A 23,276-nucleotide genomic window follows, 5' to 3' on the forward strand; every position below is an offset into this window, starting at 1 on the left:
TCCTGGCTTTTTGCTGCGGCTGGAGTTTTGTCGTTAGATTTCTAACGCTCACTTCAGCCAAGACTCTAAATACCGGCGTTAGAAAGATCCCATTGAAAAGATAGGATACGCAAATGACGTAGGGGGATCTGCGGTATGGAAAAGTTGCAGCTGCAAAGTGAGCGTTAGACCCTTTCCTGACTGACTCTAAATACCAGCGGTAGCCCAAAACCAGCGTTAGGAGCCTCTAACGCTGGTTTTGACGGCTAACGCCAAACTCTAAATCTAGGCGATAGATTCCTATCAACCTAAATGCAAATTTGATACTTTTCTGCCGGGTTTTTGTGGGTTTTTTAACTTACCAATTGAATTCTTTAACTCACCGATAACCCATTTATCTACAGTCTATGGAACATATCTGGTCAAGGTGAAGACTACCTATGCATTCTATGGGGACAATGTTATACCTTTATTACAATTAGAAACTACATTTCATTTTTTAAAGAATTTCTTATCTTTTCAAAGTGTACCTTGGACTTGTTCAAATTCCTCTTGGCCTGTTTGAGTGAAGTTTTTTCTCTGTGTAAAATTTACTGGGCATGCACAATTTGAATGTTAAACTTGATTGTTTGTTTAATTACAAATTAAATATATAGTTCAAATCATACTTTTAAACTATGAAATGTACACAAATTGAATAAGATAATTTAAATGTTAATTTATTATTGCATTGAAGCATTTAGAGTTTTAAACATATTAATTATAAAATAATTACAATTATATTAAATTATTAATTGCACACATCATTAGTTAATATTATTATTTAAGTGAAGAAAGCATGCATTAAACATATTAAACAGTTATCATCAATATATAAATTATATGAATAAATTATGTCATAGATGTTTTAGCGTTGGCCTTGTATTTTTTACTACTGTAAAGATCTCTTATAATCTATGAGAAAATGTTTGAAATCATGTGCTACTCATGTTTTGCAGCATACTTTGAGCATATTCTTAACCTGATTTGGAGAATTCACTGATTTATTAGAATCAAATGAACATTGAATAAACAAAACTCACTTGATCTGCTTTGTAATATTTACAAGGTGTTTTTCAAATAGATTAGTAACTACACCTTTCTTTTTAAATACCCATTAATGCGAGAGTAGTGCTACAGATATAGTGAAAGCCTGTCTCGGTGAACCTCCATTACCTTGTACTTCTTATCCACTAGTTTACTGGGATCAGAAGTTTACTGTCTGGAAGGCACTCTATGTAGTCGCCCAGGAGCTACTTTCATGTCTACCCAGCAGCATCCAAAGTGAGAGAATATTCTCCATAGCTGACTACATTCTCGAACCTTATTGGTCATGGCTTGACCCAATCCTTATGGAGCAGATTACTTTTTTAAAGTTCAATATTCTAAAGATGGGATACCCTGTTACATTTCGAGGCAGATTGAATTCAGGTCAAGTGTATACTTTTTCAATGGAAAATTAAACAATCCACTAACACATTAAGGGATAGATTACAAGTGGAGCACTAATTTATCACACGCACACAAACGGTCAAATTTGCTCATTTGCGGGCACATGATAAATATTCAGCCATTAATAGTGGCTGAATATTGGTATTCTTAGTTGAAAGCTAAACCTAGGTAGGCTCATATGCTAATTTCTTAGCCCTTAAAGGCTGCCTCTTATCTGAATGCATTTTGACAGTTTTTCACAACTAGAGAGCGTTAGTTCATGTGTGCCATATAGTTAAAGGGACAGTCAACACCATAATATTTGTTGTTTAAAAATATAGCTAATTCCTTTATTACCTATTCCCCAGTTTTGCATAACCAACACAGTTATAATAATACATGTTTTAACCTTTGTAATTTACCCTTGTATCTCTGCCTCTGCAAAACTGCCCTCTTATTTCAATTCTTTTGACAGACTTCCATTTTAGCCAATCCGTGCTGACTCCTAGGTAACTTCACGTGAGTGAGCTCAATGTTATCTATATGGCACACGTGAACTGACTCCCACTTGTGGTGAAAAACTATCAAAATGCATTCAGATTATAGACGACCTTCATGGTCTAAGAACTTAGCAAATAAGCCTACCTTGGTTTAGCTTTCAACTAAGAATACCAAGAGAACAAAGCAAAATTGGTGATAAAAGTAAATAGGAAAGTTGTTTAAAATGGCATGAATCATGAAAGTTTATTTTGGAATTGGCTGTCCCTTTAACATTTTGCTCACTCCCGTGGAGTTACCTAGGAGTCATCCCTGATGAGGGATAACAAAGATTATGTGGAGAAGTTTACCTTTATCCTCAATAAATGTTCCCTGGATCTTCTGGTACTTACTGTTGAATATCTACAATATGACCTGGATAAGCAGGGTACAGAGATCGCACGCCTGGAGGAGGTCCTGAAGTCTATGATGTCAGGGGGACGAGATGGACCAAACTGTTGACTACAACGAACGCAAACATTGCTGATCTCCAAAGATTATCGAGGCCCGAAAGAGACAGAAATTTCTTCAGGATGAGGAGGATTATCGAAATGGAAGTGTATACCATTGGACAACGGGTGCCCAGGATGACGGTAACCGACGTCAAGGGCGGAACCAATTGGAGGAGACAGCAATGCGCACGAGATCGGCTCGGACACTCCTCGTCATCAACAGGTGACTCATCGTCAGGGGACTTAGGTGCAAACACCGAGGCGGAAGGAAGCACCGCCGGAAGCAGCAAGGCGCCAGAACAGAAGGAACAACGACGCAGCAGAGGATGACTCGCAACAAGACCAAACAGATCTAGGGGTAAATATCTCTGGATACACACTGACAGAGACTGAGAAGGCTGTGATTGAGAAAGGACTATCATTCTGTCCCCAATCTAGATGTAATTTTTTTTATCTACACAAGGACTTACACTCTTTTTTCAGGACTATGAAACTGAAATTATTTTTTGGTAAAAGTATTGCTGGACATTCTGGTAAAATTGATTTGAACAACAATTTATCACTTGGGAAGCTTAATTTAAGAAATAAGAGTGAGTTTACACCGGCTGTTAACAACTCTAGCATGGAAACCTTTATTCAGTTGGTGTTAAAGGATGTAAACTTATTACAACAGAATAAGGCTATACCCAATAGGGTTAAAGCTAGGCCTAACTTTACACCATCTGAATTTAAGGCACTAAAGGATCTGAGTAAAAACAAACAGATAATATGCAAACTGGCTGATAAGGGCGGCGCTATTGTTATACTCGATAAGAGTTATTATGTGCAAGAAATTCGAGCCCAACTTCAGGATAGGAATGTTTACTTGCCACTGGACAGGGACCCCTCATTTGAAGTTAATAAAGAACTAGAGAAATGTCTATCTAAGGTAATGTGTAATGGTTTGATTACTGGAAAGGAACATAATTTTTTGATTCAAAACACATTTTCTATACCAGTTTTTTACACATTGCCAAAGATACACAAAAATCTTGAGAAACCACCTGGCCGTCCAATTGTGACAAGTACCAATTCTATCCTCACTAATGTATCTGTTTATCTAGACAGGATATTATTGCCACAGCAATTTCATATATCAAAGACACTGGAGATTTTTTACACAAACTGCAAGAAGTTGTTCTACAGAGTGATAAGTTTATTCTATATACACTGGATGTTAGTAGCCTGTATACCTCAATTACACACAATAGTGGTATGGATGCAACACAGACAGGCTATTACATCCAGTGCTAAATTGACAACCTGTGAGAGGGAATTCATCATGGAATTGTTACAGCTTGTTTTATATTGTAACTACTTCCTTTTTCAAAACCAGTTTTACATTCAATGTCAGGGGACTGCTATGGGGTCAAATGTCGCCCCCACATATGCCAACATCTATATGAACATGTATGAGGAGAGATTTGTATACACCAATGGTATGTTCCAAAAGTATGGATTATGCTGGTTTCGGTATATAGATAATGTTTTTGGCATATGGGGGGCGACATTGACACCCTATATGAGTTTGTAGCAGACTTAAATATCTCCACAAGACTGATAAAATTCCAATTAAACTTCAGTAAGGAATCTGTGGCTTTTTTAGATACCCTAGTAATCAAGGAGGGGAGATCTTTAAAGACTGACCTATATAAGAAAATGAGTGATAAAAACAGTCTGCTAAGATTTGACAGTGCACACTCCCCATCCTTGATTAAAAGTTTACCTAAGAGCCAACTTTTACGCGTTAAGCTGATTGTTTCTGATGAAACGAAAGTGGCATGTAGACTTAAAGAAATGGGTAATTGCTTCCTCAAGAGGGGTTTTCCACAATCCCTTATTGATAAGCAAATTGGAGAGATTGAACTAACTCAGAGGGAATCTGCTCTTGAGGAAGGCAATAGCAATAGGAAACCTGACAAAAAGGATAGACTAGTATTTGTTACAGAGTTTAACCCCTAAGCAAAAAAATAAATGGTATCATTAGGAAACATTGGCCAGTCATAAGAGATATGAATTAACACATTAAGGAGTTTCAAGAGCCTCCTATGCCAGCCTATAGGAGGTGTAAGAATGTCAGGGATATTTTGGTCAAGGCTGATATTGGCCCTGAGAAGGGGTTCAGGCAAAACATTTATTGCTAATCCACGGATGGGCAGCTACCCTTTTTTAGGGTGCTGCAATTGTAACAGCATGATTAAAAGGGAGGAGTTTTTACACCCACTAACTGGTAAAAAATATAGGATCTCTGGCTTTTATACATGCAATACTGAGTTTATTATATATCTAATCAAATGCCACTGTGCTAAGATCTATGTTGGGGAGTCAACACGAAGGGCCAGAGATTGTATAAACGAACACAAATCTAATATCCGTAGAAAGAACCTTGAAGCCCCAGTGTCCAATCATTTTATACAGGCTGGCCACTCTATCTCACAGCTTAGGTTTCAGATTATTGATCACATTAAAAAACCTAGGTGGGGGGGTGATAGAGTTAAGATGTTGACATCCAGAGAAACTTTCTGGATCTACACCCTCCAATCTATGGTACCTGTAGGAATGAATAAAGAATTGGATTGGGGGGTTACTCTGTAGCATATAAGTCTATTAGACTACTTTACACACGTACTGAATTGGTATGATGTTATAATATACTTAGTCTTAAAGATATGAATTTTTAGTTAAAAGTTTTTAATAATAAGTATTTAATATGAACAATAATGGATTGTTTTTAATTAAAGTTGTATGTTTTTTCAGGTCTCAAATGGTTAAAGAAGAGGTCTCTCTGCTAAATTCCACTAGAGGGGGTGTGTAGTTTATGATTATGTTTTGGATACACCTGAGTCAGGTAATTGGACCCCTCCCTCTTGTTAAGGGTATAAAGTGTATACAGAGATGATATTGTCTACAACATGACTAAGGTCAGTTTGTGACCGAAACATTGTTTTTCTTTTTTTCTGCTATGATGTCTCATCAATAAAGAAATCTTTTTGCATTAAGAAGGTGCTGCTGTATTCTGCTATCTTTGGATTAATATTGTGGACTATTGCAGGGTCCCTACAGCGTGCATCTACTTGCCTGGGTAACGAGTGCTGGGGCCTATACATTGAAATTTACTAAATGCAAGTCTGTCAAAAGAACTGAAATAAGGGGGGCATTCTGCCCCTTGGATGCAAGGTAATCAAGATGTAAAATGTGTATTAATATAACTGTATTGGTTATGCAAAATTGGGGAAATGGTGTAAAAAAGGATTATCTATCTTTTTTAAACAATAGCAATTCTAGTGTAGACTGTTCTTTTAATTCAACTCCTTTGCCCACTGCTAGGGTGAAGGAACCCAGGTCTCAGATGCCAATTACTGAGACTTTGATGATAGTACTGTTTTGCTCCTGTGTCCACAAGCTGCCTTTCTTCCCCACCACGAGTTTGTTCAAGCTACTACATTCTTGTTGTGACAGTCTTTGTCTGTTTAACAAACAGTTGTTCTCTAACGTCTGTTGTTTACCAAACATATTTAATTCAATCTTTCACCCCACCGCCACCCAAGATGACTTTATCATTTTTCTTCATCATCCTTTTCAAAAAACAAATTATAACCTACCTTTCTAACTAAAGCTAGCTAGTGCTTTTAACTAACTGTCGTTAAGCTTTAACCAAACAACCTCTCTAAAACAACACTAGTATAAATATAACTCATCTCATTCTCTAGTCTCTCTCATTTCTACTATTAGTACTAACTTTCCCTAACCTAGTCTAAGTATTAACAAAAGCATAACCATAACCTAAACAACTGCCAACAATTATTAAACTTACACAAACAACAGTCACTGACTCTACTAGTTAGTCAACCTAAAAATAACCTTAAACAACCAATAGCAAGTAACTAGTAGTATTACTAGTACTAACTAACTAACTAGCTATTAGTAGTAGTAAATGTAATACACTAACTACTAAACCATAGAAAGGCTATTCTCCATCTTATCTTGCAATCTATTATAATATCATCTAATAAAACTAATTAAATATAATTATCTATCTATTGTTATGCATCCACAGAAGGTGTCACCAGGGATTTAACAAGGCCAATGTTTTCAGTTCCTCATTGTATGATGATCTTGTGAAAAAGAAGAATCAATATTCACTGGTTGATGAGACATTTGGATAGATGGTATGAACGTTTTTCCCCATGCACATTGCCCATCTCTCATCTCTACTAAACATACTTCCCTAATATTCACAAACTGTCTTTGCATCATTTCCAAAATCAGAAAGGACATGTAACCTAACCAAGAATCACAGCATAAAGCCAACTTCACCAGGAAGAAAGAAGGTAACGTAGCCTAAGCCCAGGTAAGTTTTATTACTAATCTTTTCATTTAAATTATTTTCAATTAACCTAACTTTCCTATTCAATGTGTGAGAGATTGGTGACAGATCAAAGCAACATGAGAACTGAATCTCAACTGTTAATTTAGCTAGTCTGAAAGTATGGTTTAAATTCAGATGCTTGCATGTAAATATAACAAATGGCAACTCATATACATTTAGTAAGTGTTATTGTTGTCTTACCTTGCAAAAGAATGAACTTCAAGCATTGTAAGGATATTACTATGGAATGTGACTCCTAGGATAAAACAAACACAGTCTTACTCTATGCAGGCGTAGAGAACAATACACAGGAGTCTAATTAAAGGTACAGTATACTATAAAATAGTTTTTTTCCTTAATGTGTTTCCAATTAATTTTTTTTACCAGTATAAAATGTATGAGATTTGCTTTTTTAAGGCTTATTTGTGTATATGAATTAGCTGATATTGTGTTTTGAAGCCACAACTAAATAAAATGGGTTGAGCTTGTAGGTATAATTAGATCTCATTACTTTATCACATTATGTACATATACCTGATTCTTTATCTTATATCTGTCCATAAACTAATCACCAATACTTGGAGGAGAACAATGGAAAATTAACATTTTATTACCTTATGTCTTCTATAAGAGATGGGAGTGTAATTTCTTCTACTAGCTGTGTTAACACAGCTTGGCCTCGAGGCCAAAAACTTTTAGAATAGGGCGGGATACCACAGGCTAAAATACATTAAAATGCTAATATAAGGTTAATGGAAAAAATTGTAAACAATTTAATACACTCCAGCAGGTAAAGTTGATCATTGGGAACAAATTAAAGGGGAAATTTTTTTTTTGAGTAAACTGTCCCTTTAAGACTGCGTGCATTGATCACTTACATGGCAAATATGAAACAAAGGCACCTGATAAGAGGAGATCTCAAAACGGACACCAGGGATTCTAGGATGATTAAGCAGTAACTGCAAAGGCAAGCAGACGCAGCTCCCTGAAGAATACAGCGTCCGAGACGAAGTACAGATGCAGCAAAGGCAGGCTGGCAACAAACTACGGAAAAGCAGGAAGTCCAATCAGCTGACCGCAATAGCGGATGACATCACAGTACTGCTGTAGAAATCAGAAGCTGGAAGAAACAAATCCCAGTGAACGGAATACATACATCAAGGCTTCAGGTAGGAATACGAAAACAGGATATTCACAGAAGACTCTTCAGAAACAACAGATTAGTTGACATTGCTGAAAACACTTCTGAAAGGCTAGGACTTTGACACTTGACTGAAAACTTCAGATATGGCTCAGGGACTCAGGCCACAGATCCAAATTACCAAGCATTATTCAACAGGAAGAGGAGGCTTTTAAGAGATAGGACTGAGAAATGTAACACCCACTTGTTAAAGGAACAGAACCCTGACAAATGCTTACATTATTTTTAATGTATTTCTACTGTACTTACTTGATCATTCATTCAACCACCTTAACGTTACCCTGTAATCAATAACAAACCATACAAACTCCTAAAACTCCTTTTACTAAAAATGCAGTACACAAAATTAGATGTATAAATAAAAGAATACATTTTAAAATTACAGAGAATGACAAAACTAAAGTAATATAGCTGATTACAGTTTCCAAAATTGATCAAATTTGCACTGTAGCTAAAATCAAAATTTTAAGTTCAAAAGAACATTTCTAACGAAAATCTTTTAAAATAAATGCGACCATGAACAAAAATGAACTAAAACCAGAAATGTATTTTTAATGAAACAAAATATTATGAAGAAACATACACCTAGATCACGAGTTTTTGCGTTAGAGGCTGTTTATGCTCACCGCTCACTTACAGACAGCGCTGGCATTACAAATTTTACAAACCAGACAAGGAAGTGAGCGTTGAGCAAAATTTGCTCATTACCGCACTCTGGTGTAACGTGCTTGTGCACGATTTCCCCATAGGAATCAATGGGGAGAACCGTCTGAAAAAAAGTCTAACACCTGCAAAAAAGCAGCATAAAGCTCTTTAACGCAGCCCCATTGATACCTATGGGGGAGAAAAACATTTTATGTCTACACCTAACACCCTACATGAACCCAGAGTCTAAACACCCCTATTCTTACACTTATTAACCCCTAATCTGCCGCCCCCGACATCGCCGAACCCTACATTATATGTATTAACCCCTACTCTGCCGCCCCCAACGTCGCTGCCACTATAATAAACATATTAACCCCTAAACCGCCGCACTCACGCATCGCAAACATTAGTTAAATATTATTAACCCGTAATCTGCCGGCCCCTAACATCGCCGCCACTTAACTACATTTATTAACCCTTATCTGCCGCTACCAATGTCGCCGCCACTATACTAAATGTATTAACCCTCTAAACCTAAGTCTAACCCAAACACTAACTTAAATATAATTAAAAGAAACATAAATAAAAATTCCTATCATTAACTAAATAATTCCTATTTAAAACTAAATACTTACCTATAAATAAACCCTATGCTAGCTACAATATGACTAATAGTTACATTGTAGCTAGTTTAGGATTTTTTTTTTATTTTACAGGCAAGTTTGTATTTATTTTAACTAGGTAGAATAGTTATTAAATAGCTTATTAACTATTTGATAACTACCTAGCTAAAATAAATACTAAGTTACCTGTAAAATAAAACCTAACCTAAGTTACAATTACACCTAACACTACAATATAATTAATTTAATTCCCTAAATTAAATACAATTAAATAAAATTATCTAAAGTACAAAACCCCCCACTAAATTACAGAAAATAATAAACAAATTACAAGATTTTAAAACTAATTACACCTAATCTAATCCCCCTAACAAAATAAAAAAGCCCTCCCAAAATAAATAAAAGCCCTACCTACACTAAATTACAAATAGCCCTTAAAAGGGCCTTTTGCGGGGCATAGTAATCAGCTCTTTTACCTGTAAAGAAAATTACAAATCCCCCCAACATTAAAACCCACCACCTACACAAACAACCCTACTCTAAAACTCACCCAATACCCCCTTAAGCCAATAGGTTTTTTCTACCTTAATTCCGATTGCTGATAGGATTCTATCAGCCAATCGAAATTGAAAGGACGCCATCTTGGATGACGTATTTAAAGGAACCTTAATTCAGTCTTAGCCGTCGGATGAAGAGGATGCTCCACGTCAGATGTCTTGAAGATGGACCCCGCTCCGTGCCGGATGGATGAAGATAGAAGATGCCGTCTGGATGAAGACTTCTGCCCATCTGGAGGACCACTTCACCCCGGCTTGGATGAAGACTTCTCCCGGCTTCATTGAGGACTTCGGCCCGGTTGGATGAAGACTTCTCCCGGTAAGGTGATCTTCAAGGGGTTAGTGTTAGGTTTTTTTTAAGGGGGTATTGGGTGGGTTTTAGAGTAGGGTTGGTTGTGTGGGTGGTGGGTTTTAATGTTGGGGGGATTTGTAATTTTTTTTTACAGGTAAAGGAGCTGATTACTTGGGGACAAATGCCCGCAAAAGGCCCTTTTAAGGGCTATTTGTAATTTAGTGTAGGGTAGGGCTTTTTTATTTTGGGGGGGCTTTTTTATTTTGTTAGGGGATTAGATTAGGTGTAATTAGTTTAAAAATCTTGTAATTTGTTTATTATTTTCTGTAATTTAGTGGGGGTTTTTGTACTTTAGATAATTTTATTTAATTGTATTTTAATTTAGGAATTCATTTAATTATAGTGTAGTGTAATTGTAACTTAGGTTGGGTTTTATTTTACAGGTAACTTTGTATTTATTTTAGCTAGGTAGTTAATAAATAGTTAATAACTATTTAGTAACTATTAAACCTAGTTAAAATAAATACAAACTTGCCTGTAAAATAAAAATAAAACCTAAGATAGATGCAATGTAACTATTAGTTATATTGTAGATAGCTTAGGGTTTATTTTATAGGTAAGTATTTAGATTTTAATAGGACTTATTTAGTTAATAATAGGAATATTTATTTAGATTTATTTTAATATATTTAAGTTAGGGGGGGTTAGGGTTAGGGTTAGACTTAGATTTAGGGGTTAATAACTTTAGTATAGTGGCGGCGACGTTGGGGGGCGGCCAGATTAGTGGTTAATAAATGTAGGTAGGTGTCGGCGATGTTAGGGACGGCAGATTAGGGGTTAATAATATTTAACTAATGTTTGCGAGGCGGGGAGTGTGGTGGTTTAGGGGTTAATATGTTTATTATGTATTCAGCAGATTAAGGGGTTAAAAATTATTTTAGTGTTTGCGATGCGGGAGGGCCTCGGTTTAGGGGTTAATAGGTAGTTTATGGGTGTTAGTGTACTTTTTAGCACTTTAGTTATGAGTTTTATGCTACGGGCGTTGTAGTGTAAAACTCTTAACTACTGACTTTAATATGCGGTACCAGTCTTGACAGGATGAGGGTGTACCGCTCACTTTTTGCAGACTCGTAATACCGGCGCTATGCAAGTCCCATTGAAAAAAGAGGATACACAATTTACGTAAGTGGATTTGCTGTATTTCCAGTCTGGCCAAAAAAGTGAGTGGTACACCTGTACCTGCAAGGCTCGTAATACCAGCGTGCGTTTAAAAAGCAGCGTTAGGACCTCTTTTTAAACCTAACGCACAACTCGTAATCTAGCCAATAATTTTTACACCTGCACATCCCTAATTAGTTTACTCTACTTATAACTATGGGCTAGATTTCAAATGGTGCGCAAAGATTGAGCTTGGGTTTTCGCAATTGCTTGCGCACCGGTTAAATTGCTCTCATTTTACAAGTTGAGCACAATTGTGATCGAGTGAGTGCAATTGCGATTTACGCTAGAATCATTACCACGATTTCAACACTTTGCGCAAGTCAAAAACTGTGTCACAAAACACTTCAAAAATACATTAAAAAGTATAGTTACACTCTTAAGAACACCATCTAATAAAAATTATTTAAAAAAAAAAAAAAATTGCACACAAAAGTTATAAGGCTCAAAGATAATCAGATTTCAGGATTTAAAAAAGGCAGGCAAATGACTTTAACATTAAGATACATACATATACATGTCTAAAGATGGATATGTATGTATATATATATATATGGACACAAGAAATAGCGCTAATAATATTGGAAATCAGCAATTGCACCTTGTAATCAGTGTAGCTTGTATATATAGAGAGATAGTCTGTGTGATTTCACTAGACTTACAAACAACCAAATTAATGGATCAATCATAACAGTCAAGTAAATATATATATAAGAAAATAAGCACCACTATTTCCTTATCTTGATAAGAAGGGGGACCTTCTTGCAGCCTTTCTCCAAAAGATATACCAAGATCCTCTGGGAGGTTATAGTATAATCTGGAATGGGTAGAAGAAGGGAAGGGTGCACAGAAAAGCCAGATCCTAGTGCAGTATATTAAGACAAGTTTTTATAGCACACAAGCTGTTAGACAATTTGGCGCTCACTTGGTTCAACCTCAATCCTATGAGGTAAGGGAATGGCGTGGAGGCTTATATGTAGCAAGATGAAAAAGAAGGCGTGATCCATTTCTTTTCTTGCTTCCCCCTTCGGACAGGTGTGTGAAGATGGAATCGCCCCTTTTGTGTTTAGAACTTTATCACCTTGTCTCTATCTCCTAGATCCCCTTTGTTAATCCAGACTGTTATTCTTGAATAGGGGTGTGGGAGAGAAGGGGGTGGCCGTAATAATGAATGGGTTAAACAGAATAAAGCACTGAAAAATTGAATATTATTATTATATGATAAAATGTGTCAAAAGTCATATAGACACTTGTTTAAACAACCGTGACTTGCAACATCAATCTACATAAAGAATAATCACAGTGTACTTAGCGCAACAAATTGAAAACAAAAGAACTAAAATCATGTGTTCATATATGAACAACACTTCTCCCAATCGCACTAAGCAGTCCCGGGACAGTCTGCAGAAACTTAACTGCTGACTACCGATGCGCTTATTGTGCTAGAGTAGTGTGTCATTCCGGGGGCGGAGCCTGATGCGTTTCGCAACGCTATTGGTCGCTTCTTTAGAAGAATTTTGATTCCTTAAAGGTTTCAAATCTATTTTCTGCATTATCAAAATTAAAATGTGTATGTGTGTCATGTGAATTGATTTGGGGAGTATTAATCTTTTTGTCTGAGTAATTGTGAGTATTATTTTTGTTTTTGTTATGATTTTTATTGTTGTTATAGGAATTTTGTTTTTCCTTTCTTTTAGCTACTTTGGATGTTTCTATATTGGTTGTTTGATGTTGAAAAATGTTTTCCACTGAGTATTAGTATCTGCATTACTCTTATCCTCAGGATTATTCTCAACTGAATGGTTTTGTTGATTTTTTTTTTTTTTTATGTATACACATGATTAGTGAAGAAATCCTCCATATCTCTCCTCAATTTCTTTAATTTGTTAGTTTCCAATTCCTTATTGCTAATGTCAATTCTATTTTGAATATTGCTATTTAACTCTTCCACTTTTCTATTAATTGAAAAGGCTGGAGTTTTTCCTGTAAGAATATCTATTTGAGTGGAAATAATTTTGAGTTTACTTTCTCTATATTTAATTAATAATTTTATAAGGGAAATTGAACATCTATGTAAAATTTCCTCCCACTCAGTTTGATATTCCACTTCATCTAGGTTAAAAGCAGGAAATTTTAAAATTCTTAGCCCTCTCGGAACCACATCATGTATAATGTAATTATCCAGTAGGACCAAGTCCTGCCATTCCTTAACATCTTTTAGGAGCAATTTTTTTTAACTCTCTAAACAATGTTAAAGGTTCTTCAGATGTTGAAATTATTGGATCTAGTTTTAACAAATCAGAATTACGTGATCGAGTAGATCTTTTGATATTAGCCCCAAATTTAACATTATTAATTTCTGCTGGAAATTCACCTAGATCACTGTCCATTTTCCTAGTGGTTGAATAATCTGGATATGCAATTAAAGAAAGGCTGTTGCTGCTAAGCTGAACCAAGGAAAAACAATTTTTTTTAAAAAAAACAAAAGTAGCACTGCACTCTCTAAATAAATAAATATTGGAGTGCGGTATGAAGCTAATTTTTGGTCTACGCTCACTTCTTGACTTTTAACGCCGGGTTTATAAAACCTGTATTACCAGCGCTGTAGGAAAGTGAGCTGTAGGAAAGTGAGCAGTGAGAATAAAGTGCAAGTTAGCAACGTATACCTCTCTTACCCAAAACTCGTAATCTAGCCGTTAGTATGTAAACATTTATTTATTTATATGAATTAATATTCTGTACCGATGCAGTCCTGATTTTTGTTTAACCATAAGACTTCTGAATTTACTCTTATTTATCTTAAAACCTGAGATTTGTCCATATTTATTAATAGTCTCATAATCTTGGGCAAATAAATGTCTGGGACCTCTATAAACAATAACATATAATCTGCGTAGAGTGATAATTTATAGATGTTTTTCATTTATGTTAATACCTTGGAAGGTACCCCACAATTTAATTGTCAAGGGTTCTAGCGCTAGATTAAATAAAAGTGGTGATAATGGGCACCCTTGTCTAGTTCCTCTCCCTAAGTTAAACCATGATGATGACTCTCCATTAATTGCCAGGGCACACAGATGGCTTTAGAGTAAATATTTCCTATAAACTCACGTTAAGGGCCTCGTATGTTACTATTTTTCTAAGCAGTCCAGTAAGTAGGGCCATTCCACTCTATCAAAAGCGTTTTCTGCGTCCAGTGCTAGAAGCAGGGCATTGGGCATATTGTTGTTTTTAGTTAGATTTTTCTTTAACAGCTAAAAATTATACTTTGCGTATATTCTTAACTAAATTCCCTTGCCTGGACAAACCCTGTTTGATCATTGCGCATCAAGGTATCCTTTTAATCTGTTGGCTAAAATCTTGGCTAAGATTTTTATAATCTTGTTTGAGTAGGGATATCAGGCTATATGAGGTAACGTTTAGGAGGTCTTTTCCTTCTTTAGGTAGCACAATTATACATGCATCTGAAAATGATTTTGATGGGAGAGCTTTTTCATATTAATATGAGTTATACAGCTCTGTCAGTAATTGGCTAGAGGAGTTTTTAGCAATTTATTACATTCTAAAGGTAATCCATCTGGTCCCAGTGCTTTGCTGACTGACATTTTAAAAATAGATTTAACAACTTCTTCCAGCGTAATTGGGCTATGTAGAGCCTCCTGTTGGGATTGGGTAATTTTAGGGATTTCAATGTAATGTATTTTTGATGGTGTTTTGGAAACTTTTTAGTTTTGCGAAACAGTTAACCAGAGACCTAAAGTCACGGTAATCATTCTAATGTAAATTGTGATTGCACCTCAAGCGATCACATTTACTTTCAACTCGTAATAACAGCAGTAAGCCAAACACCAGTGATAAACCCCTTATTGCTCATGTGTAAAACATTTGTGCTCCACTCGTAATCTGGCCCAATGAAAACATACAGTTACTGAATTATGTTTACATCTTAAAATGGTCCAGTCTGTGTTTTTCTCATTTTATAAACCCATAGTTATAAATACTCTATGAAATAAAAAAATATTCTTTTCTATTTAATGATTTTAGCTAAACCCCTTAATGACCGAGCACGTGCCAAGCACGTCCTACAAAAAGTGTCAGTTAATGACCAAGGACGTGCTTGGCACATCCTCTGGGGTTTCAAGCGCTGGAAGTGATCGTGATCACTTCCAGACCCTTTTTAAGCACACACTCTGTGGCCCTCTCTGCATTGTCCATTAATGGTGCTAAGGGAGGCAGGTGGGTTGTCCATCACTGGTTCACATCCTCTCAGCTGGGACCCAGTTGGGGCCAGTGCGGCGAGGTCGTTGGGAGTGCGCAAGGGAGGTGGGATTGTGCATGTGTGCACGCAAGTACGCTATTTAGTACAGAGTCGAGTATAGTATAGAGTGAAGGAGGGAGAGAGGGGAATGATAATTAAACATTGGGAAAGGGATCTGGGAGGGGAGGGGTAGGGTATTGAGAGGGGGCAGCTACACTACAGAAAATGGGGTATAATTAAAAAAAAAAGCCCAATTTTGACCAAACTATGTACTGCAGACATCTGCCAGTACCCAAGATGGTGGCAAATAGGTAGAAGGGGGAGGGTAGAGAGCTGTTTGGGGGGATCAGGGAGGTTGGGGGCTAAGGGGCGAATCCACTAAGCATCAAATATATAAAAAAAAAAAAAAGCCTTTTATTTTAGTACTGGCAGACTTTCTGCCAGTACTTAAGATGGTGGTGACAATTGTGAGGTGGGGGAGGGAAGAGAGGGGTCAGGGAGGGATCAGGGGGTGGGATGTGTTAGGTGGGAGGCTGATCTCTAAAGCTAAAATTAACCCTACAAGCTGCCTCATTTAGCCCCTTCACTGCTGGACAAAATACAAGTGTTGTGCGCAGCGACATTTAGCTGCCTTCTAATTACCAAAAAGCAATGCCAAAGCCATATATGTCTGCTATTTCTGAACAAAGGAGATCCAAGAGAAGCATTTACAACCATTTGTGCATTAATTGCACAAGCTGTTTGTAAATAATTTCAGTGATAACCTAAAGTTTGTGAAAAAGTTAACTTTTTTTTATTTGATCGCATTTGGCGGTGAAATGGTGGCATGAAATATACCAAATAGGTCTAGATTAATACTTTGGGTTGTCTACTACACTAAAGCTAAAATAAACCCTACAGCTCCCTACAAGCTACCTAATTAACCCCTTCACTGCTGGGCATAATACAAGTGTGGTGCGCACCGGCATTTAGCGGCCTCTAATTACCAAAAAGTAATGCCAAAGCCATAAATGTCTGCTATTTCTGAACAAAGGGGATCCAAGAGAAGCATTTACAACCATTTGTGCCATAATTGCACAAGGTTTGTAAATAATTTCAGTGAGAAAACCTAAAGTTTGTGAAAAAGTTTGTGAAAAGTTAACAATTTTTTTAATTTGATCGCATTTGGCGGTGAAATGGTGCATGAAATATACCAAAATGTGCCTAGATTAATACTTTGGGTTTGCCTACTAAAAAATAGAATATTTAGCATGGGTGTTTTTTGGTGGTTGTAGATGTATAAAAGATTTTGGGGGTCAAATTTAGAAAAAGTGTGTTTTTTTCAATTTTTTTCATCATATTTTATAAAATGTTATAGTAAATTATAAGATATAATGGAAACTAATGGTATCTTTAGAAAGTCAATTTAAAGGTGAAAAAATGGTATATCATATATGTGGGTACAATAAATGAGTACGAGGAAAATTACAGCTAAACACAAACACCGCAAAAATGTAAAAATAGCCCTGGTCCCAAGCGGTAAGAAAATTGAAAAGTGTTGTGGTCACTAAGGGGTTAAACTTCTATTCTGTTGTGAATTTTAGTGCTGCAGTTAATATATGCTGGGGAGCAATTGTCTAAAGGACACCACACAAAAGGAAGTGTTCACATGGAGTAAAATAAAACTTTTTGGAAGTTGGCATCAACAAACTGAGGTTATAAAGCATACAATTTGTTTTTAATTACACCACTTTAACACAAATAAAGTGTTTCAAAACTGTATTGTTTCATAGCAGTTGGAAAACATTTTTATAAAGAACAATTATGTATGTGTTTTCAAATAATATCATAGGATCTATTATGTAATAAGCAACATTTACCAATTACATTTTAATTTTCCTATTGCTTTCAATGACTGTGTCTTTTCATCTTTACCATAGGACAAGTATGTCCAAAATGTCCATAGTTATTTTATGGGTTGAAAAAAAAAGAATCAATTTTTTTTTTTTTTTTATTTGCACAAGAATATGGGTTGTTGACTTCCAGAACGGTCTCATTAGTTTCAAAGTCTGTACAAATTATGAGGCTATTCAGCAGTCTCTTACTTTCCTTAAAAAGGAATAGATACTGGATAAACAGACCACAGACACTCAGGCACTCATGCACAACAGACAGCCACAAAAAAACACTCACACACACTAACGCAGACACCAACAGAAAACCACACACAGACCCACACTCACACAGACGCCCATATAAAACACCCACAAACACATACACAGACACCCAATAAAAAAAACACACACGCACATTCACACATCTACATAAAACACACACAAACACACACAGACACCACATAAAACTCAGCACACACTCACAGAAACATTCACACAAAGACACACACACACTCACAAACACCCATGTAAAGACTCTCTCACACACATGTAAACAATGACATATACACAAATAACGCTTAAATAGACATTCAGAAATAAAATTTAGTCTCCAGCTAATTATCAGCTAGATATTACAAGTCTTGTCGGAATAGGTGCACCGCACACCTTTTTGAGCGTCACACAACGTCAGTACCGCCCTTTTAAAAAAGTCCTTTTTCAATGGGACTTCCATAGCGCCGGTATTACGAGTTTTTGCGGTGTGAGGCTAAAAAGTGAGTGGTACACCCTAAAATGACAAGATCCGTACCGCCATCTAAAGTCAGTAGTTATGAGTTTTACGTTACAAAGCTGTAACATAAAACTCATAACTAAACTGTCACAAAGTACACTAAACACCCATAAACTACCTATTAACCCCTAAACCGAGGACTTCCCGCATCGCAATTTGCAAATATTAAAATTAAAATTATTAACCCCTAATCTGCCGCTCGGACATCGCTGCCACTTAAAAAAATTATTAACCCCTATTCCGCCGCTCCCCGACATCGTCGCCACAATAATAACCTATTAACCCCTAAACCACCGCCCGCCTGCATCACAAACACTATTTAAAGATTATTAACCCCTAATCTGCCGTCTCCGCCCACCACCGCCGCTATAATACACCTATTAACCCCTAAACCGCAAGCCCCCCACAACGAAATAAACTAAAATAAACTATTAATCCCTAAACCTCTGGCCTCCCACATCACTACATAAATATATTAACCCCCTAAAACCTAACCCTAACGTAACCCTTAGCCTAACACCCTCTAAAAAATATAATTAAAATAAATCTAAATAAAACTTACAATTATTATCTAAATAATTCCTATTTAAAAACTAAATACTTACCTATAAAATAAAACCTAAGCTAGCTACAATATAACTAATAGTTACATTGTAGCTAGCTTAGGTTTTATTTTTTTTTCACAGGTAAGTTTGTATTTATTTTTAACTAGGTAGACTAGTTAGTAAATAGTTATTAACTATTTATTAACTACCTAGCTAAATAAATACAAATTTACCTGTAAAATAAAAACTAACCTGCCTTACACTAAAACCTAACATTACAATAAAAAAATAAAAAAAAAAAAAATCCAATTACCTACATTACAAAAAAACAAAACACCTAAATTACACAAAATAAAAAACAAAATGATCAAAAATAGAATAGAATTACTCTTAAATCTAAAAGTTCTATCAAAATAAAAAGCCCCCCCCCCCCAAAAATAAAAAATGCTAGCCTATACTAAACTACCAATGGCCCTTAAAAGGGCCTTTTGCAGGGCACTGACCCAAAGAAATCAGCCCCCCAACAGTAAAACCCACCACCCACACAACCAAACCCCCCAAATAAAAACCTATCTAAATAAACCTAAGCTAACCATTGCCCTGTAAAGGGCATTTGGATGGGCATTGCCTTAAAAGGGCATTTAGCTATTTTACATTGCCCAAAAACCCTACTCTAAAAATAAAACCCACCCAATAAACCCTTAAAAAAAACCTAACACTAACCCCCGACGATCCACTTACAGTTTCGAAGACCGGACATCCATCCTCATCAAGGCGGCAGAAGTCTTCATCCAAGTGGGCCAATAGGGATTGAGCTTTCTTCCTATTGGATGATCCAATCAGCCAATAGGATTGAGCTTGCATCTATTGGCTGATTTTTTCACCTTTAATTCCTATTGGCTGATAGAATTTTATCAACCAATCGGAATGTAAGGGACGCCATATTGGATGACGTCACTTAAAGTGAATTTTCATTCTACAGTGACCATCGGAAGAAGAGGATGCTCCGTGCCGGATGTCCTTGAAGATGGACCCGTCCGCGCCGGATGGATGAAGATAGAAGATGCGTCTGGATGAAGACTTCTGCCCGCTTGGATGAAGACTTCTGCCGCCTGGATGAGGGTGGATGTTCAGTCTTTGAAAACTGTAAGTAGATCGTCGGGGGTTAATGTTAGGTTTTTTTAAGAGTTTATTGGGTGGGTTTTATTTTTAGAGTAGGGTTTTGAGCAATGTAAATAGCTAAATGCCCTTTTAAGGGCAATGCCCATCCAAATGCCCTTTTCAGGGCAATGGTTAGCTTAGGTTTATTTAGATAGGTTTTTATTTGGGGGTTTGGTTGTGTGGGTGGTGGGTTTTACTGTTGGGGGGCTGATTTCTTTTGGTCAATGCCCTGCAAAAGGCATTGTTTAGCTTAGGTTTATTTAGATAGGTTTTTATTTGGGGGGTTGTTTCGGTGGATGGTGGGTTTGACTGTATGGGGGTGTTTGTATTTTTTTTTAGATAATTGTTTGTTTGTTTTTAGATAATTGTATTTAATTAATTTAATTTTTTTATTTTATTGTAATGTTAGTTTTTAGTGTAATGTAAGGCAGGTTAGGTTTTATTTTACAGGTAAACTTTTTATTTATTTTAACTAGGTAGCTAGTAAATAGTTAATAACTATTTACTAACTAGTATACTTAGTTAAAATAAATACAAACTTACCTGTGAAATAAAATAAAACCTAAACTTACAATATAACTAATAATGTAACTATTAGTTACATTGTAACTTGCTTAGGTTTATTTTTACAGGTACGTATTTAGTATTAAATAGGTTATTTAGGTAATAATTCGTAATTTTTTTTTAGATTTATTTTAATTATATTTAAGTTAGGGGTGTTAGGGTTACGTTATGGTTAGGTTTAGGGGTTAATATATTTATGTAGTGTTAGTGATAGTGGGAGGCCAGAGGTTTAGGGGTTAATATATTTATGTAGTGTTAGTGATGTGGGAGGCCAGAGGTTTAGGAGTTAATAACTTTAGTATAGTGGCGTCGACATTGGGGGCAGCAGATTAGGGGCTAATAAGTGTAGGTAGGTGGCGGGGTGTTGTTCGGGCCAGCAAATTAGGGGTTAATAACTGTAATGTAGGTGGCGGGGTGATATCAGGGGGCGGCAGATTAGGGGGTTAATAACTGTATGTAGGTGACAGCGGTATCGGGGGCAGCAGATTAGGGGTTGATAACTGTAATGTAGGTGGCCGGCGATGTTAGGGGCCAGCAGATTATGGAGTTTAGACGGGTTTTTTATGTTAGGTTGTTAGGTTTAAACATAACTTTTTCTTTCCCCATAGACATCAATGGGGCTGCGTTATGAGCTTTTGTTTCCGCAATCGGCAGGTGTTAGTAGGCTTTTTTTTAGCCGACTCTCCCCATTGATGTCTATGGGGAAATCGTTCATGAGCCACGTCAAAAAAACTGTTTTGTGCATCACGCAACGTCAGTACCGCCCTTTTTAAAAAGTCCTTTTTCAATGGGACTTCCTTAGCGCCGGTACATTGTAGCTAGCTTCGTTTTTTTTTTTTTTTCACAGATAGGTTTGTATTTATTTTATCTAGGTAGACTAGTTAGTAAATAGTTATTAACTATTTACTAATTACCTAGCTAAAAATAAATACAAATGTACCTGTATAAATAAAACCTAACCTGCCTTACACTAAAGCCTAACATTACAATAAAAGAAAAAAATAAATTAATAAAATACAATTATCTACATTACAAAAAACAAACAAACACTAAATTACACAAAATAAAAAACAAAATTATCAAAAATAAAAACGAATTACAATAAACATTACAATACTGTAAGATATAAGAGCAGTCACCAATCAGCAACTAGGTTCTAGTAAGTGCATTGCTTCTTCTGAACTTTCCAAAGAACACCAAGTTAACTAACAAATCAGGACAATGGAAGTAAATTGGAAAGTTGTTTAAATTGCATGCTCTATCTGAATCCTAAAAAAAATTGTGTTTTATGTCTCTTTAAAATTTTAGTAGGCTACCAAAGGTGATGAAAAAATTGAATGGCACAGCCTGCATAATATATGCAGCTGTTTAGCAGCTCAACAAGGGCACTACACATGTTTTTCATAGCACCCCCCCCATAGAACGCCACTGATACTCCTCAATAAAGTATAAATATTATATGGACTTCCATCTTTATTTCTCTTTTGCCAGCTCACACCATTGCATTGTTCTAAATACACACGTAGACAATGCTTGACAAAGTCCTTATAGTTGGGGGGGGGGGGGGTATTTATCAAAGGATGATTTGAAAATAACAAATGTTTAGAATCATTTTACCACAATTTCCCCAATAGTGTCTTATTGTATAAGAAAGGCAACTATAAAATGTGAAACAGTAAAGTGTCTTAAATACAATGGGCAAGCAAAATCATGACCATATTAATTTCTACATGTATTTTTAAGTAAACATGTATACTCAAGCGCTAACTAAATTAGTGGGTTTGCACAAGTGAAGACCTTGCGGTAAAGTGTAAGGGTTAAAAAAAATGTGCACCAACACAAACACAAAGACATAAAAATAAAGTGTTACACCCATACAGATTCTGATAAAAATTATTCATATAAATATTAAAGGGCCATAATACCCAAATGTTTTAAACACTTGAAAATTGATGCAGCATAGCTGTAAAAAGCTGACTAGAAAATATCACCTGAACATCTTTATGTGAAAAAGAAAGATATTTTACCTCAAAAGTTCCTCAGTAGCCACATCCCATTGTAAAGGATTTCTAAGCAGCAATATCAGTATGTCTGTCCTGGGACAGCCGAAGGGATGAGCCGTGTGCACTCTCATGTTATTTCCCTATTCAGTGTAAGGAAGTTTACAATGAAATCTCATGAGTGTTAAGTCAAATCTCATGAGATCACAGTAAAAGAGTTCATGACCTCAGCACTGCTGATGTGATTGGCTGCTGTTCATTTCTTCTTCTTTTTTTTTAACTGCTGCTGGGCTGCAGCTGAATATAACTTTTTACACAGAACCTACTCTGCGAGCTGAGGAAATTGTGAGGTAAAATATCTTCCTTTTTTACATAGAGATGCTCAGGTGATATTTTCCTGTCAGCTTTTTTACAGTTATACTGCATCAGTTTCAAGTGATTTAGCATATGAGTATTATGTCCCTTTAATATATAAAGTCAATATATTATTTATAAGGGTTAAAAGGTGTATGGTATTTGACTGGAAAGGGCTATAATACCTGTGTATATGCACAAAAAAAGTTTTCTTACCTCTTATGATAGACATTAAAGATGAAAATAAGTGGAAATATTAAGTATTTAAATGTTTATTTAAATGTGTGTATAATAATTTTCAGGTTATTATACAATTGTTTGCATGGGACTTGGAATGATCGCATT

The sequence above is a fragment of the Bombina bombina genome, chromosome 4, assembly GCF_027579735.1.
Source record: "Bombina bombina isolate aBomBom1 chromosome 4, aBomBom1.pri, whole genome shotgun sequence".
NCBI classification, from domain to species: domain Eukaryota; kingdom Metazoa; phylum Chordata; class Amphibia; order Anura; family Bombinatoridae; genus Bombina; species Bombina bombina.